Below are 16,333 nucleotides of genomic sequence, written 5' to 3' on the forward strand. Positions count from 1 at the left end.
CACACATCTTTCTGACCCGCTTATTTGGAACTGGGAATGAGAGGTTGAGCCTATCATCTGATGTCGAGAACAATAAATCAACAGTCATTGATTCAGGCAGCAAACGTTCCAGTCACCGTGGTTGGTATGCAGAGGCCAAGTTTGTATGTCCCAAATTTCCAGCAGCTGGGACAACACAAAATCAAGTTTCATCGAGATTCGAACTCGCATCGCTGGATTCAAAGCCCAGAGTGCTCACCATTACACCATGGAACTGTTGTCAAAAAATTCATTAGATTCTTTTCTCAAAATCAACAAAATTACCGTCTCCACCATTGTACTTTGTCTTGGCCTGGTCTCATCCTTAACTTCAGCTTGCCCACTTGCCCCTCTGCTAAGCCTCGGTTCTGAGCAAATCACACAGCTGCCTTGATGGCTATCGGTTCACAAATCTCTGTTTCTTTTTCACACTGCTCATAGCAGCTTGTAATGCAGTCCTGCCAGGTAAAATGTGAATAATCTTTGCAAGGCACTGCTGCACGAAAGATAAGCAATTGTTAACTTTTTTCGAGAATACGAAGCGCAATGCCTACGTTTCAAGAAGCACTGCTTTCAATTTCAACAATTATGCCAGCCGAATGCAGCTTGCAAAGAAAATGTTGAGCAATCTGCTGTGCAGTCAAACGAAGCACTGGACAACACACATCTTTCTGCCCCGCTTGTTTGGAACTGAGAATGGGAGGTTGAGCCTATCATCTGATGTCGAGAACAATAAATCAACCATCATTGATTCAGGCAGCAAACGGTCCAGTAACCGTGGTTGGTATGCAAATACCAAGCTTGTATGTCCCATTTCCAGCAGCTGGGACAACAAGAATTCAGCTTCCACCGAGATTTGAATTCAGATCGCTGGATTCAGAGCCCAGAGCGCGTACCATTGCACCATGGAACCGTTGCTGAAAAGCTCATTAGATTCTTTTCTCAAAATCAACAACATTACCATCTCCACTATTCTACTTTTTCTCGGCCTGCTCTCATCCTTAACTTCAGCTTGCCCCTCTGCTAAGCCTCGGTTCTGAGCAAATCACACAGCTGCCTTGATGGCTATCGGTTCACAAATCTCTGCTTCTTTTTCACACTGCTCATAGCAGCTTGTGTTGCAGTCCTGCCAGGTAAAATGTGTATAATCTTTGCAAGGCACTGCTGCACGAAAGAAAAGCAATTGTTAACTTTTTTCGAGAATACGAAGTGCAATGCCTACATTTCAAGAAGCACTGCTTTCAATTTCAACAAGTATTCCAGCCGAATGCAGCTTGCAAAGAAAATGTTGAGCAATCTGCTGTGCAGTCAAACGAAGCACTGGACAACACACATCTTTCTGCCACGCTTATTTGGAAATGGGAATGAGAGGTTGAGCCTATCATTTGCTGTCGGGAACAATAAATCAACCATCATTGATTCAGGCAGCAAACGGTCCAGTAACCGTGGTTGGTATGCAGATGCCAAGCTTGTATGCCACAAATTTCCAGCAGCTGGGACAACAAGAATTCAGGTTCCACCGATATTCGAACTCGGATCGCTGGATTCAAAGCCCAGAGTGCTCACCATTACACCATGGAACCGTTGCTGACGAGTTTATTAGATTATTTTCTCAAAATCAACAACATTACCATCTCCACCATTATACTTTGTCTCGGCCTTGTCTCATCCTTAACTTCAGCTTGATCACTTGCCCCTCTGCGAAGCCTCGGTTCTGAGCAAATTACACAGCTGCCTTGATGGCTATCGGTTCACAAATCTCTGCTTCTTTTTCACACTGCTCATAGCAGCTTGTATTGCAGTCCTGCCAGGTAAAATTAGTTTAATCTTTGCAAGGCACTGTTGCACGGAAGAAAAGCAATTGTTACCTATTTTCGAGAAGACGAAGTGCAATGCCTACATTTCAAGAAGCACTGCTTTTAATTTCAACAATTATGCCAGCCGAATGCAGCTTGCAAAGAAAATGTTGAGAAATCTGCTGTGCAGGCATAACGAAGCACTGGACAATACACATCTTTCTGCCCCGCTTATTTGGAACTGGGAATGAGAGATTGAGCCTATCATTTGCTGTCGCGAACAATAAATCAACCGTCATTGATTCAGGCAGCAAACGGTCCAGTAACCGTTGTTGGTATGCAGATGCCAACCTTGTATGTCACAAATTTCCTGCGGCTGGGACAACATGAATTCCGGTTCCACCGAGATTCGGACGCAGATCGCTGGATTCAAAGCCCAGAGTGCTCACCATTACACCATGGAACCGTTGCTGAAGAGTGATGTGCCTCAATAAATCCGAGGCTCGATGTTAGCGAAACAAGACAAGGCCTTTATTGACTTAGAAGGTAACACACAGAGGAGAATGTATCTTCCATCCAGAGGTCTGACGCACTGAATGTGCTGCAGGCTGGGCCAGCTTACATAGGAGCCAGGTATGGGCGGAGCCCTACACACAGTGCAATACAATGGAAATGAAACTGAAACCAACCACAGTCACAGGCAGAGAAATACTGATGAGTGATGAATGGAATATTTCATCACATTCACCCCTTCTATAGATTTAGTCTGTTCGGGGGTTTGATAGTCCTCTGCGACCGACGTGGCTGTTGTGGTGCCGCGGGTGTCGGCTGGGTGTCCCCGGTGGCCTCCTGGGTCTCTGCCGGGTGTGCCGCCAGGGTTGTTGAAGGGGTAGTTGGTGGGGGTACCTTTGGTCGATGTTCTTCCATGGGTGATGAAAGAGTAGTGGGTGGGTATGAGTTGCTGTGGTCGTTGTTGCTGCTGTTGTCGTGGTTGTTGTCGTTACCGGCAGGGGCGACGTCTTTTATGGACACGGTGTCCTCCCATCCGTTGGCGTGCCGGACATACGCGTATTGGGGGTTGGCGTGGAGTAGGTGCACTGACTCCACGAGAGGGTCTGTCTTGTGGCCCCTCACATGCCTTCGCACGAATACCGGACCTGGGGTGGAGAGCCATGACGGCATGGATATGCCTGAGGTGGATTTCCGGGGAAAGACAAACATTCGCTCATGAGGCATGGCATTAGTGGCAGTACACAATAGCGACTGTATCGAATGGAGCACATCTGTGAAGACTTCCTGCCAGCGGGAGATAGGGAGGCCTTTGGTCCTTAGGGCTAGAGTGACTGCTTTCCATACTGTCCCATTCTCTCGCTCCACTTGACCGTTACCCCGGGGGTTGTAGCTGGTGGTACGGCTCGTGGCGATCCCCCTGGACAGCATGTACTGGCGTAGCTCCTCACTCATGAAGGACGCCCTCCTATCCGTATGGATGTAGCTCGGCATACCGAACAGGCAGAAAAGGCTGTTGAGGCATTTAATGACCATGGCGCTGGTCATGTCTGGGCAGGGGAAGGCGAATGGGAAACGAGAGTATTCGTCCACAATGTTCAGGAAATAAACATTGCGGTCGACGGATGGGAGGGGGCCCTTGAAATCTAAGCTGTGCCGCTCAAAGGGCCGTGTGGCTTTGATTAAGTGGGCTCTATCTGGGTGGTAGAACCGAGGCTTGCACTCAGCGCAATTGCGACAGTTCCTGGTCAGGGACCGAACTTCCTCAATCGAGTCGGGTAAGTTGCGGGACTTTATGAAGTGGAACAGCCGCGTGACACCTGGGTGGCAGAGGTCATTGTGGAGGGTCTGTGGCCGATCCCCGGTGGCGCTGGCACACATCCCTCGTGAGAGGGCGTCGGGGGATTCGTTAAGGGCCCCTGGCCGGTAAATGATCTCATAATCGAAGGTGGAGAGCTCGATCCGCCACCTAAGAATCTTATCATTTTTAATCTTCCCCCTCTGTTTATTATTGAACATAAAGGCTACTGACCGCTGGTCGGAAAGTAGGGTGAAGCGTTTGGCGGCTAGGTAGTGGTGCCAGTGGCGCACTGCCTCCACGATGGCTTGGGCCTCTTTTTCTACGGAGGAGTGTCTGATCTCAGGCCCCTGGAGGGTCCTCGAGAAGAAAGCTACGGGCCGCCCCGCCTGGTTGAGGGTGGCCGCCAAGGCAAATTCAGACGCATCACTTGCCACTTGAAAGGGAGTGTTCTCGTCCACTGCCTGTAGCGTGGCCCGCTCAATATCCTGCTTAATGCTTTTGAAGGCAGCATGGGCCTCAGCAGAGAGCGGAAAAGAGGATGCTTTCAAGAGGGGGCGGGCTTTGTCGTAGTAGTTGGGGACCCATTGGGAATAATAAGAAAATAACCCCAGGCACCTTTTCAGGGCTTTGGGAGTGTTGGGCAGGGGCAGCTCCCGTAGGGGGCGCAATCGGTCGGGGCCTGGCCCAATTTCCCCATTCTCCACCACGCTGCCTAGTATGCAGAGGCGCGTGGTGTTGTAAACGCACTTGTCCTCGTTGTAGGTGAGGTTGAGTTTTTGTGCGGTATTCAGGAACCTCTCGAGGTTCGAGTCCTGATCCTGCTGGTTGTGACCGCAGATGGTGACGTTGTCGAGGTAGGGGAAGGTTGCCTGCAAGTGGTGGTCATCGACCATGCGTTCCATCTCCCTCTGGAAGACCGAGACCCCATTCGTCACCCCAAAGGGGACTCTGAGGAATTGGTAGAGGCGTCCGTTCGCCTCGAAGGTGGTGTACGGGCAGTCCTCTGGTCTGATAGGGAGCTGGTGGTACGCTGACTTGAGGTTGATGCTGGAGAACACGCGGTATTGGGCGATTTGGTTCACCATTTCTGATATGCGGAGTAGCGGGTAGGCGTCTAGTTGGGTGTACCTGCTGATCGTTTGGCTATAGTCGATCACCATCCGTTTCTTCTCGCTACCCCTTACCACCACCACTTGGGCGTGCCACGGGCTATTGCTGTGTTCAATAATGTGCTCTTTCAGGAGCCTGTCTACCTCGGTCGCGATAAACCACTTGTCCTCCCAGCTGTACCTCCTGCTTTTGGTCGCTATTGGCCGGCAGTTAGGGGTAAGGTTCGCGAATAGCGAAGGCGGCTTTACCTTCAGGGTAGCCAGACAGCACACTGTGAGGGGCGGCTGGGACCCACCGTAATTGAGCGTGATGCTTTGGTGGTAGCACTGGAAATCCAGGCCCAAGATCACGATCGCACGTAGATTCTTCATGATTAATACTTTAAAATTATCGTATACAGTTCCGTTAATGGACAATTGAACCGTGCAGTAACCCATAATGGTCAATGTCTGGGTTTTATCAGCCATAGAGTTCGTACCCCGAGTAGGGACCACCTTTAGGGAGAGTTGTTGTACCAGTTCAGGGTGGATAAAACTCTCCGTGCTTCCACTGTCAATTAAACATTTAACCCTGCACCCGTTTACCTCGATGTCCACCATTGATTTGGATAGCGGGTGCGGCCTGGTCTGGTCCACTGTGACCGATGCCACTGTAGGGCCCTGATCGGGACAAGATGGCGTCCACGCTGTCGGCTCACAAGATGGCGGACCGCACGAGGTCGGGCAAGATGGCGGCCAAGATGGCCGCTCCCACGGTGCACACGCGGCGGTGGTGGGTTTTCCGGCGGGGTTCCCTCTGCACACCTTCCCGAAGTGCCCCTTCTTACCACACTTAAAGCAGGTGGTGCCTTTCGCCGGGCACAGCTATCTGGTGTGCTTCGGCTGCCCGCAGAAGTAGCAGTTGGGTCCCCGACACGTCGCGGCTGTCGTAGGGCTTCTGGGGGGAGAGCGGGGCCCCGACGGTGTCGGGCTGCCGGGCGGGGAAGATGCCTTCCAAGATGGCGGCGCCCTTGGTGCACACGTGGTGGCGTGGACGGCGTGGGCTGAAGAGTAGACGTCCGAGTTTCTCTGGGCCACATCCAGGGATCGTGCTGTGTCCGCAGCCTGTTTCAGGTCCAATCCCGTTTTTTCCAGCAGTCTCTGCCGGATGTAAGTGGAGCTGAGGCCTGTGATAAAGGCATCATGAACAAGCTCGTCAGTGTACACTGCGGCTTTTACATCTTGGCACTTGCAGTCTTTGCCAAGCGTTTTCAGGGTGCCTAGGAACTCCTCCACCGATTCCCCAGGTCGCTGTGTGCGAGTAGCGAGCAGATGCCCAGCATACACCTCATTCGTAGGCTGCTGGTAATGCACCTTTAAGATGTCGCAGGCGGCCGGGTATGTGTCGGCGTCTTGGATGGGGGGGTAAACCCGGTGGCTTACCCAATTCCGCAGAATTCCGAGTTTCATACTCGCAGCGTCCGTAGCGTCTTTGACGGCTGCGGAATTGTCCAGGAAGAATTCCATACACATAAACCAGTGTCCGAAGCATGCCGATGCGTCCGAAGCATGCTGGTCCAAATCCAAACGTTCGGGTTTCAAGAGTTGATCCATTGTGTTGAAAATTAAGTCAATAAAATTGATGTGCCTCAATAAATCCTAGACTCGATGTTAGCGAAACAAAACAAGGCTTTTATTGACTTAGAAGGTAACACACAGAGCAGAATGTATCTTCCATCCAGAGGTCTGGCCGTACTGGATGTGCTGCAGGCTGGGCCAGCCTACATAGGAGCCAGGTATGGACGGAGCCCTACACACAGTACAATACAATGGAAATGAAACTGAAACCAACCACAGTCACAGGCAGAGAAATACTGATGAGTGATGAATGGAATATTTCATCACAAAGAGGTTGTTAGATTATTTTCTCAAAATCAACAACATTACCATCTCCACCATTATACTTTGTCTCGGCCTGGTCTCATCCTTCAATTCAGCTTGCCCACTTGCCCCTCGGCTGAGCCTCGGTTCTGAGATAATCACACAGCTGCCTTGATGGCTATCAGTTCACAAATCTCTGCTTCTTTTTCACACTGCTCATAGCAGCTTGTATTGCAGTCCTGCCAGGTAAAATGTGTATAATCTTTGCAAGGCAATGTTGCACGATAGAAAAGCAATTGCTAACTTTTTTCGAGAGTACGAAGTGCAATGCCTACGTTTCAAGATGCACTGCTTTCAAATTGAATTATTATGCCAGCCGAATGCAGCTTGCAAAGAAAATGTTGAGCAATCTGCTGTGCAGTCAAACGAAGCACTGGACAACACACATCTTTCTGACCCACTTATTTGGAACTGGGAATGAGAGGTTGAACCCAAAAGCTGATGTCGAGAACAATAAATCAACCGTCATTGATTCAGGCAGCAAACGGTCCAGTAACCGTGGTTGGCATGCAGATGCCAACCTTGTATGTCACAAATTTGCAGCAGCTGGGACAACAAGAATTCAGGTTTCACCGATATTCGAATCACTGGATTTAAAGCCCAGAGTGCTCACCATTACACCACGGAACCTTTGCTGATTTGCTCATTAGATTCTTTTCTCAAAATCTACAACATTACCATCTCCACCATTATACTTTGTCTCGGCCTGGTCTCATCCTTAACTTCAGCTTGCCCACTTGCCCCTCTGCTAAACCTCGGTTATGAGCAAATTACACAGCTGCCTTGATGGTTATCGGTTCACAAATCTCTGCCTCTTTTTCACACTGCTCATAGCAGCTTGTAATGCAGTCCTGCCAGGTAAAATGTGAATAATCTTTGCAAGGCACTGCTGCACGAAAGATAAGCAATTGTTAACTTTTTTCGACAATACGAAGTGCAATGCCTTCGTTTCAAGAAGCACTGCTTTCAATTTCAACAATTATGCCAGCCGAATCCATCTTGCAAAGAAAATGTTGAGCAATCTGCTGTGCAGTCAAACGAAGCACTGGACAACACACATCTTTCTTGCCCCGCTTATTTGAAACTGGAAATGAGAGGTTGAGCCTATCATCTGATGTCGAGTACAATAAATCAACCATCATTGATTCAGGCAGCAAACGGTCCAGTAACCGTGGTTGGTATGCAGATGCCAAGCTTGTATGTCCCAAATTTCCACCAGCTGGGACAAGAATTGAGGTTTCATCGAGATTTGAACTTGGATTGCTGGATTCAAAGTTCAGAGCGCTCACCATTACAACATGGAACCGTTGCTGAAAAGTTCATTCGATTCTTTTCTCAAAATCAACAACATTACCATCTCCACCATTATATTTTGTCTCGGCCTTGTCTCGTCCTTAACTTCAGCTTGCCCAGTTGCCCCTCTGCTAAGCTCGGTTATGAGCAAATCACACAGCTGCCTTGATGGCTATCGGTTCACAAATCTCTGCTTCTTTTTCACACTGCTCATAGCAGCTTGTATTGCAGTCCTGCCAGGTAAAATGAGGATAATCTTTGCAAGGCACTGCTGCACGAAAGAAAAGCAATTGTTACCTTTTTTCGAGAATACGAAGTGCAATGCCTACATTTCAAGGAGCACTGCTTTCAATTTCAACAATTATGCCAGCCGAATGCAGCTTGCAAACAAAATGCTAACAATCTGCTGTGCAGTCAAACGAAGCACTGGACAACACACATCTTTCTGCCCCGCTTATTTGGAACTGGGAATGAGAGGTTGAGCCTATCATTTGCTGTCGAGAACAATAAATCAACCGTCATGGATTCAGGCAGCAAACAGTCCAATAACCGTGGTTGGTATGCAGATGCCAAGCTTGTATGTCCCAAATTTCCAGCAACTGGGACAACAAAAATTCAGGTTCCACTGAGATTCGAATTCAGATCGGTGGCTGCAGAGTCCAGAGGGTTCACCATTACACCATGGAACCGTTTCTGAATAGGGCATTAGATTCTTTTCACAAAATCAACAAGATTACCGTCTCCACCATTATACTTTGTCTCGGCCTGGTCTCATCCTTAACTTCAGCTTGCCCACTTGCCCCTCTGCTATGCCTCGGTTCTGAGCAAATCACACAGCTGCCTTGATGGCTATTGGTTCACAAATCTCTGCCTCTTTTTCACACTGCTCATGGCAGCTTGTATTGCAGTCCTGCCAGGTAAAATGTGAATAATCTTTGCAAGGCAGTGCTGCACGAAAGAAAAGCAATTGTTAACTTTTTTCGAGAATACGAAGTGCAATGCCTACGTTTCAAGAAGCTTTGCTTTCAATTTCAACAATTATGCCAGCCGAATGCAGCTTGCAAAGAAAATGTTGAGCAATCTGCTGTGCAGTCAAACGATGCACTGGACAACACACATCTTTGTTGCCCCGCTTATTTGGAACTGGGAATGAGAGGTTGATGCCTATCATTTGCTGTCGAGAACAATAAATCAACCGTCATCGATTCAGGCAGCAAACGGTCCAGTAATCGTGGTTGGTATGCAGATGCCAAGCTTGTATGTCACAAATTTCCAATAGCTGGGACAACAAGAATTCAGGTTCCACCGAAATTTGAACTCAGATCGCTGGATTTAAAGCCCAGAGTGCTCACCATTACACCATGGAACCGTTGCTGAAGAAGGCATTAGATTCTTTTCTCAAAATCAACAACATTACCATCTCCACCATTATACTTTGTCTCGGCCTGGCCTCATCCTTAACTTCAGCTTGCCCACTTACCGCTCTGCTAAGCCTCGGTTCTGAGCAAATCACACAGCTGCCTTGATGGCTATCGGATCACAAATCTCTGCCTCTTTTTCACACTGCCCTTAGCAGCTTGTATTGCAGTCCTGCCAGGTAAAATGAGTATAATCTTTGCAAGGCACTGCTGCACGAAAGAAAAGCAATTGTTAACTTTTTTCGAGAATACGAAGTGCAATGCCTACATTTCAAGAAGCTCTGCTTTCAATTTCAACAATTATGCCAGCCGAATGCAGCTTGCAAAGAAAATGTTGAGCAATCTGCTGTGCAGTCAAACAAAGCACTGGACAACACACATCTTTCTGCCCCGCTTATTTGGAACTGGGAACGAAAGGTTGAGCCTATCATTTGCTGTCGAGAACAATAAATCAACCGTCATTGATTCAGGCAACAAACGGTCCAGTAACCGTGGTTGGTATGCAGATGCCAAGCTTGTATGTCTCAAATTTTCAGCAGCTGGGACAACAAGAATTCAGGTTCCACTGAGATTTAAACTCGGATCGCTGGATTCAAAGCCCAGAGTGCTCACCATTGCTCCATGGAACCGTTGCTGAAGAGGTAATTAGATTATTTTCTCAAAATCAACAACATTACCGTCTCCACCATTGTACTTTGTCTCGGCCTGGTCTCATCCTTAACTTCAGCTTGCCCACTTGCCCCTCTGCTAAGCCTCGGTTCTGAGCAAATCACACAGCTGCCTTGATGGCTATCGGTTCACAAATCTCTGCCTCTTTTTCACACTTCTCATAGCAGCTTGTATTGCAGTCCTGCCAGGTAAAATGTGGAAAAATCTTTGCAAGGAATTTCTGCACGAAAGATAATCAATTGTTAACTTTTTTCGAGAATACGAAGCGCAATGCCTACGGTTCAAGAAGCACTGCTTTCAATTTCAACAATAATGCCAGCCGAATGCAGCTTGCAAAGAAAATGTTGAGCATTCTGCTGTGCAGTCAAACGAAGCACTGGGCAACACACATCTTTCTTGCCCCACTTATTTGGAACTGGAATGAGAGGTTGAGCTTATCATCTGATGTGGAGAACAATAAATCAACCATCATTGATTCATGCAGCAAACTGTCCAGTAATCGTGATTGGTCTGATGATACCAAGCTTGTACCTCCCAAATTTCCAGCAGCTGGGACAACAAGAATTCAGCTTCCACCGACATTTGAATTCAGATCGCTGGATTCAGATTGCAGAGTGCTCACCATTACACCATGGTACCGTTGCTGAAGAGCGCATTAGATTCTTTTCTCAAAATCAACAACATTACCGTCTCCACCATTATACTTTTTCTCAGCCTGCTCTCAACCTTAACTTCAGCTTGCCCACTTACCCCTCTGCTAAGCCTCGGTTCTGAGCAGATTACACAGCTGCCTTGATGGCTATCGGTTCACAAATCTCTGCTTCTTTTTCATACTGCTCATAGCAGCTTGTATTGCAGTCCTGCCAGGTAAAATGTGTGTAATCTTTGCAAGGCACTGCTGCACGAAAGATATGCAATTATTAACCTTTTTCGAGAATACGAAGTGCAATGCCTACGTTTCAAGAAGCACTGCTTTCAATTTCAACAATTATGCCAGCCGAATGCAGCTTGCAAAGAAAATGTTGAGAAATCTGTCTGTGCAGTCAAACGAAGCACTGGACAACACACATCTTTCTACCCCGCTTATTTGGAACTGGGAATGAGATGCTGAGCCTATCATCTGATGTCGAGAACAATAAATCAACCGTCATTGATTCAGGCAACAAACAGTCCAGTAACGGTGGTTGGTATGCAGATGCCAAGCTTGTAGGTCCCAAATTTCCAGCAGCTGGGACAACAAGAATTCAGGTTCTACTGAGATTTGAACTCAGATCGTTGGATTCAAAGTCCAGAGAGCGCACCATTACACCATGGAACCGTTGCTAAAGAGGTTGTTTGATTCTTTTCTCAAAATCAACAACATTACCGTCTCAACCATTATACTTTGTCTCGGCCTGGTCTCATCCTTAACTTCAGCTTGCCCACTTGCCCCTCTGCTAAGCCTCGGTTCTGAGCAAATCACACAGCTGCCTTGATGGCTATCGGTTCACAAATCTCTGCTTCTTTTTCACACTGCTCAGAGCAGATTGTATTGCAGTCCTGCCAGGTAAAATGTGTATAATCTTTGCAAGGCACTGCTGCACGAAAGAAAAGCAATTGTTAACTTTTTTCGAGAATATATCTAGCAACCGTAATTGTAATTTTAATTAGTTATTATTTAGTTGTTAAATGAATGTTATGTACTGTTTATCTGAAAGGGGAGGAATTGTTATGTATGTACCTTTAAGGGAAGAACTGGTCTCAGACTGCAGAACCGGCAGTGACCACCCCTGTATAACAGGCCCTAGCAGGCTTCTGTAGTTTCAGTTTCCATGTTGTCTCCATTCAGTATAGACTTGTTATAATCAACTCCTGCAGTCCGTGTCTCAATTATACATGGACATAATAATCACAGGCACGGCTATCAATCAATTCATTGCCAGTATGAAAAATGCAATATTTGAAACTTAGCAACGTGTGCAAGACTGGAATCAGAGAGTCTATGGCCCATGATAACTTGAGCATTAAGATGTTCATTAGCCCTTCCTGTATTGCTCATTAGCCCACTGTGTGAGGGACTACGAACCACGGGCACTTTCAGTTCTGTGTGGGGCTCAGCACCATACCTGCAGCTGAAGATTGAACTTGATTTGGCTCGTGATCCGTGCGGCTCAGTGAGACTTCGGACCGACTCTCCCTTCACAACCCATCAGCGTGGAGAAAAGAACAGGGAATTTTACACATGTGTTGTGCTCTGTAACTTTATTTGAATATTCCATTGCATTTCACGCTGTGCCCAACACGGTGAGGTCCCCCGTGCTGTGTCAGCTTTGTATCTTTATCAACACTCCAGCTTTACATTAACACAACCTGAGCTCCGAGATCTGGTCTGGTCACATTGCCCGAAGTGAGAATGAGTGACAGGGGCAATGCCACCCGTGGTTAGAAAATCCTCCAAAATAACGACAGAATACTACATTTGATGTGAAGCCGAAATAACTCAGTAGGAAAGCGTTAGACTAAAATTTTGAAAGTCCTTGGTTCGATCACGGGTTTCGGCAGGTTTTAGTTACTTTTTTCTCCTTCACTACAAGAGGAGCGAATCAGCAGAGATTTTACGCACCTGATGCCGAGTTTCCCAAACGAATGGGAATGAAACCACATCGGACATGCTGGATCCGGCTCCAACCGTCCGATGCAGGTTCGAATCCAGTCGGGGTCCCGCCGTATGCTTTTTATACCGGGACAGTGTTTGAGGGAGGGGCTGTGGTGTCATAATAAATTTTAGAATGAGGTTTGTTAGACCATAGAGCTCTCTTTCTGTTACTTTTGATTTACTCACTGCCCAGTTGTATATACGAACAGTTAACAATGTTTAAGTGATGTGGTGTGTTCAAAGTTTGTGCCGTAACTCGGTCACACAGTGTGAGCCTAAAAGACAATCTGCCAGGCTGGGTTCGAGCCTGCCCAACGAGAGCATTGCGGTCGGTTAGCTCAGTTGGTGAGAGGGTGGTGATACTAACAGCAAAGTCGCGGGTTCCATCCCCGTACAGGCTATCCGAAATTTTTTATAATTTTACGCTTTTCCCGCACATTTAAAATACAAACTTTATAAGGAAGCCAATGTACACAAATTCTCACGGGGGATTTATTTGGATTAACATCCATTGCACCTTTGCCACCGGGGCTGGAAACTTGCTGCAGTTTCCCTGGTGGTCTAGTGGTTAGGATTCGGCGCTCTTACTGCTGCGGCCGGGGTTCGATTCCCGGTCAAATAACAGTGTGCTTTGGGGCTGTTTGAATTACCACCATACAATGCACACTTACGGAGTAATGTTCTCTCCTGATTCAACTTTCCACACCGCTACTCAACATCACTCTTTATACAGCGATACAAAATGAATTTCCTTGACTTCTGTGAAATGCGTGCTGTTTCAAAGTCAGCAGGAATTGATGTCTGTCATCATTAAGACTGGCTGATTTGAGCTTTAAACAGTGTCAGGACAGTCACGGTTTTTATCAGTCTTCCGTGAATCTTCTTGCCCACTGCATCTCCCTAACACACTTCCCTTATCACAGGCACGACTATCAATCAATTCATTGCCAGTTTGAAAAATGCATCATTTGAAACTTAGCAACGTGTGCAAGACTGGAATCAGAGAGTCTGTGGGCCGTGATAACTTAACCTGAGCATTGAGATGTTCATTAGCCCTTCCTGTATTGCTCAGTAGCCCACTGAGTGAGGACCGAAGAGACCACAGGCCGGGCATGGCGCTTAGTCATTTTCAGGTCTGTGTGAGGCTCAGCACCATACCTGCAGCTGAAGATTGAACTTGATTTCAGTTTGACACTTGATCAGTGCGGTGAGAGCGCCGAATCCTAACCAGTAGACCACCAGGGAAGCTGCAGCAAGCCTCCTGCCAGCAAGCACAGCAACACAGTCTTTCCTGCTTGCTCCTTTGAATTTCACGCCAGGCAAACTGTTGGAATGAGGTTTGTTAGCTTAAAGAGCTCTTTTACCTGCCCAGCTTCATTCCCTAAAACTAAGTCCAGAACCGCCACCTCCCTTATTGGGCACGGATGTTGCTTTCCACTTCTCAGCCGGACTGAATGCTGTCCAGGATTTCCATCATGCGGGCACAGACTGCTTCATTATCTGAGGAGTTGTGAATTGAACTGAGCATCCCAACTTCTGACCTTACAACGGAGGGAAGGTCTTTGATGAAGCAGCTGAATATGTTGGGCCTAGAACACTGCCCTGAGGTACTCCTGCAGCGATGTCCTGGAGCTGAGATGATTGGCCTCCACCAACCACAACCATCGTAATTTGATCTAGGTGTAAATCCTGCCAGTTGAGAGAGCCCCTGTGATTCCCATTGACTTCAATTTTCCGAAGGCACCTTGATGCCACAGTCGGTCAAATGATGCAATGATATCAAGGGCAGTCACCTTCAACTCACCATTGGAATTGAGCTCTTTAATCGATGGTGCAACAGAGGCTGTAATGAGGTCTGAAGCTGAGCGGTCCTGGGGGAATCCAATTTGAGAATATGGGAGCAGCTAATTGGTGTGTAAGCCACACCATCCATCACTCATCACTTGTGGTGATGATTGAGAGTGGAGTGATTCGGCAGTAATTGTCCGCTTTACATTTGTCCCACTTCTTGTGGACAGGATATACCTGGGCAATTTTCCACTTTGTCGGGTAGATACCACTGTTTTAGCTGTACTAGAACAGCTTCCCCGAGGCGTGGCTATTTCTGGAGCACACGCTTTTAGTGCTGCAGACGGAGTGGTCTCGGAGCCCATTGCATTTGCTGTAACTAATGACCTCAACTGTTTCTTAATATCGCTTGGAATTAATCGAATTGAATGATGACTGGCTTCTCTCAGGATGGATACAGACACTTCAGCTTTGTCTTTTCTGTTTATTTACTCCATCTAATCATTTTCTTGATTTTAAAACCCACTGTCAAATTTCCTCTTAGCCGTCTATGCTCTAAGGAGAGCAGCTCCAGCTTCTCTGGTCTATCCACGTAATGGCAATCGTTCATCACTGGAACCAATGAAGTAAATCCCTTCTGTGCTCTCTTCAAATCCTTCATGTCCTTCTGAAAGTGCAGCGCCCAGAATAGGACTCAATACTCCAGCTGCAGCCCAACTAGTATTTTATATTTGTTATCCACAACTTCATGCCGTTTGGACATTATGCTCCTATTTATATAGACAAGGATCACACATGGTTTATTAACAGTGTTCTAAACCTGTTCTGCCATCTTCAACGAATTGTTCACAAACACCCCCAGTTATGTCTGTCTGTTAACCCTTTTAAAATTATTCAATTTAGCTTGTAATCTCGCCTTATTCTTCCTACCAAATCATATCAACTCACAATTTTCAGCGTTGAATTTCATCTAAATGTGTCCGCCCATTACAACAGCCTGTCTATGTCCTCCTTTTTTAAAATTCGTTCATGGGATGTGGGCGTCGCTGGAAAGGCCAGCATTTGTTTTCCATTCCTAATTGCCTTTGGGAAGGTGGTGGCGAGCCGTCTTCTTCAACCGCTGCAGTCCGTGTTGTGAAGGTAGTCCCACTGTGCTGTTAGGGATGGAGTTCCAGGATTTTAACCCAGCGACGATGAAGGATGGTGTGTGACTTGGAGGGGAACTTGGAGGTGGTGCTGTTCCCATGCACCTGCTGCCCTTGTCCTTCTAGGTGGAAGAATTCACGGGTTTGGGAGGTGCTGCCGAAAAAGTCTTGGCGAGTTGCTGCAGTGCATCTTGTAGATGGTGCTCACTGCAGCCACGGTGCACCAGTGGTGGAGGGAGTGAATGTTTAAGGTGGTGAATGGGGTGCCAATGAAGCGAGCTGCTTTGTCCTGGATGGTGTCTAGATTCTTGCGTATTGTTGGAGCTGCACTCATCCAGGCAAGTGGAGATTATTCCATCACACATCTTGTTTGTCCCTTGTAGATGGTGGAAAGTGTTTGGGGAGTAAGGAGGTGAGACACTCGCCGCAGAATACCAACCCTCTGACCTTCTCTTCTTGATACACTATTTATATGGCTGGTACAGGTAAGTTTCTGTTCAATGGTGACCCCCAGGATACATATGCTGGGGAATTCGCCGATGGTAATACCGTTAATTGTCATGGAACGGTGGTTAGACTCTCGGCTGTTGGAGATAGTAATTGCCTCGCACTTCTGCGGCGCAAATGTTACCTGTCGCATATCAGCCCAATCCTGAATGCCGCCCTGGTCATGTTGCATGCGGGCTAGGACTGCTTCTTTATCTGAGAAGTTGCGAATTGCGCTGAACACTG

General features: G+C 47.3%; 1 non-coding gene across 1 annotated transcript; it reads right to left on the bottom strand.

The window, feature by feature from the left end:
* Positions 1 to 1,529: 1,529 nt before the first annotated feature.
* Positions 1,530 to 1,601, bottom strand: trnaq-uug (transfer RNA glutamine (anticodon UUG)). Its single transcript has one exon. It is a non-coding gene; the product is annotated as a tRNA-Gln (tRNA).
* Between the last annotated feature and the right edge of the window lie 14,732 nt (positions 1,602 to 16,333).

Source organism: Somniosus microcephalus, unplaced genomic scaffold, assembly GCF_052327205.1.
Source record: "Somniosus microcephalus isolate GS21.2 unplaced genomic scaffold, FLI_Smic_1.0 unresolved_chr4, whole genome shotgun sequence".
Taxonomy (NCBI): domain Eukaryota; kingdom Metazoa; phylum Chordata; class Chondrichthyes; order Squaliformes; family Somniosidae; genus Somniosus; species Somniosus microcephalus.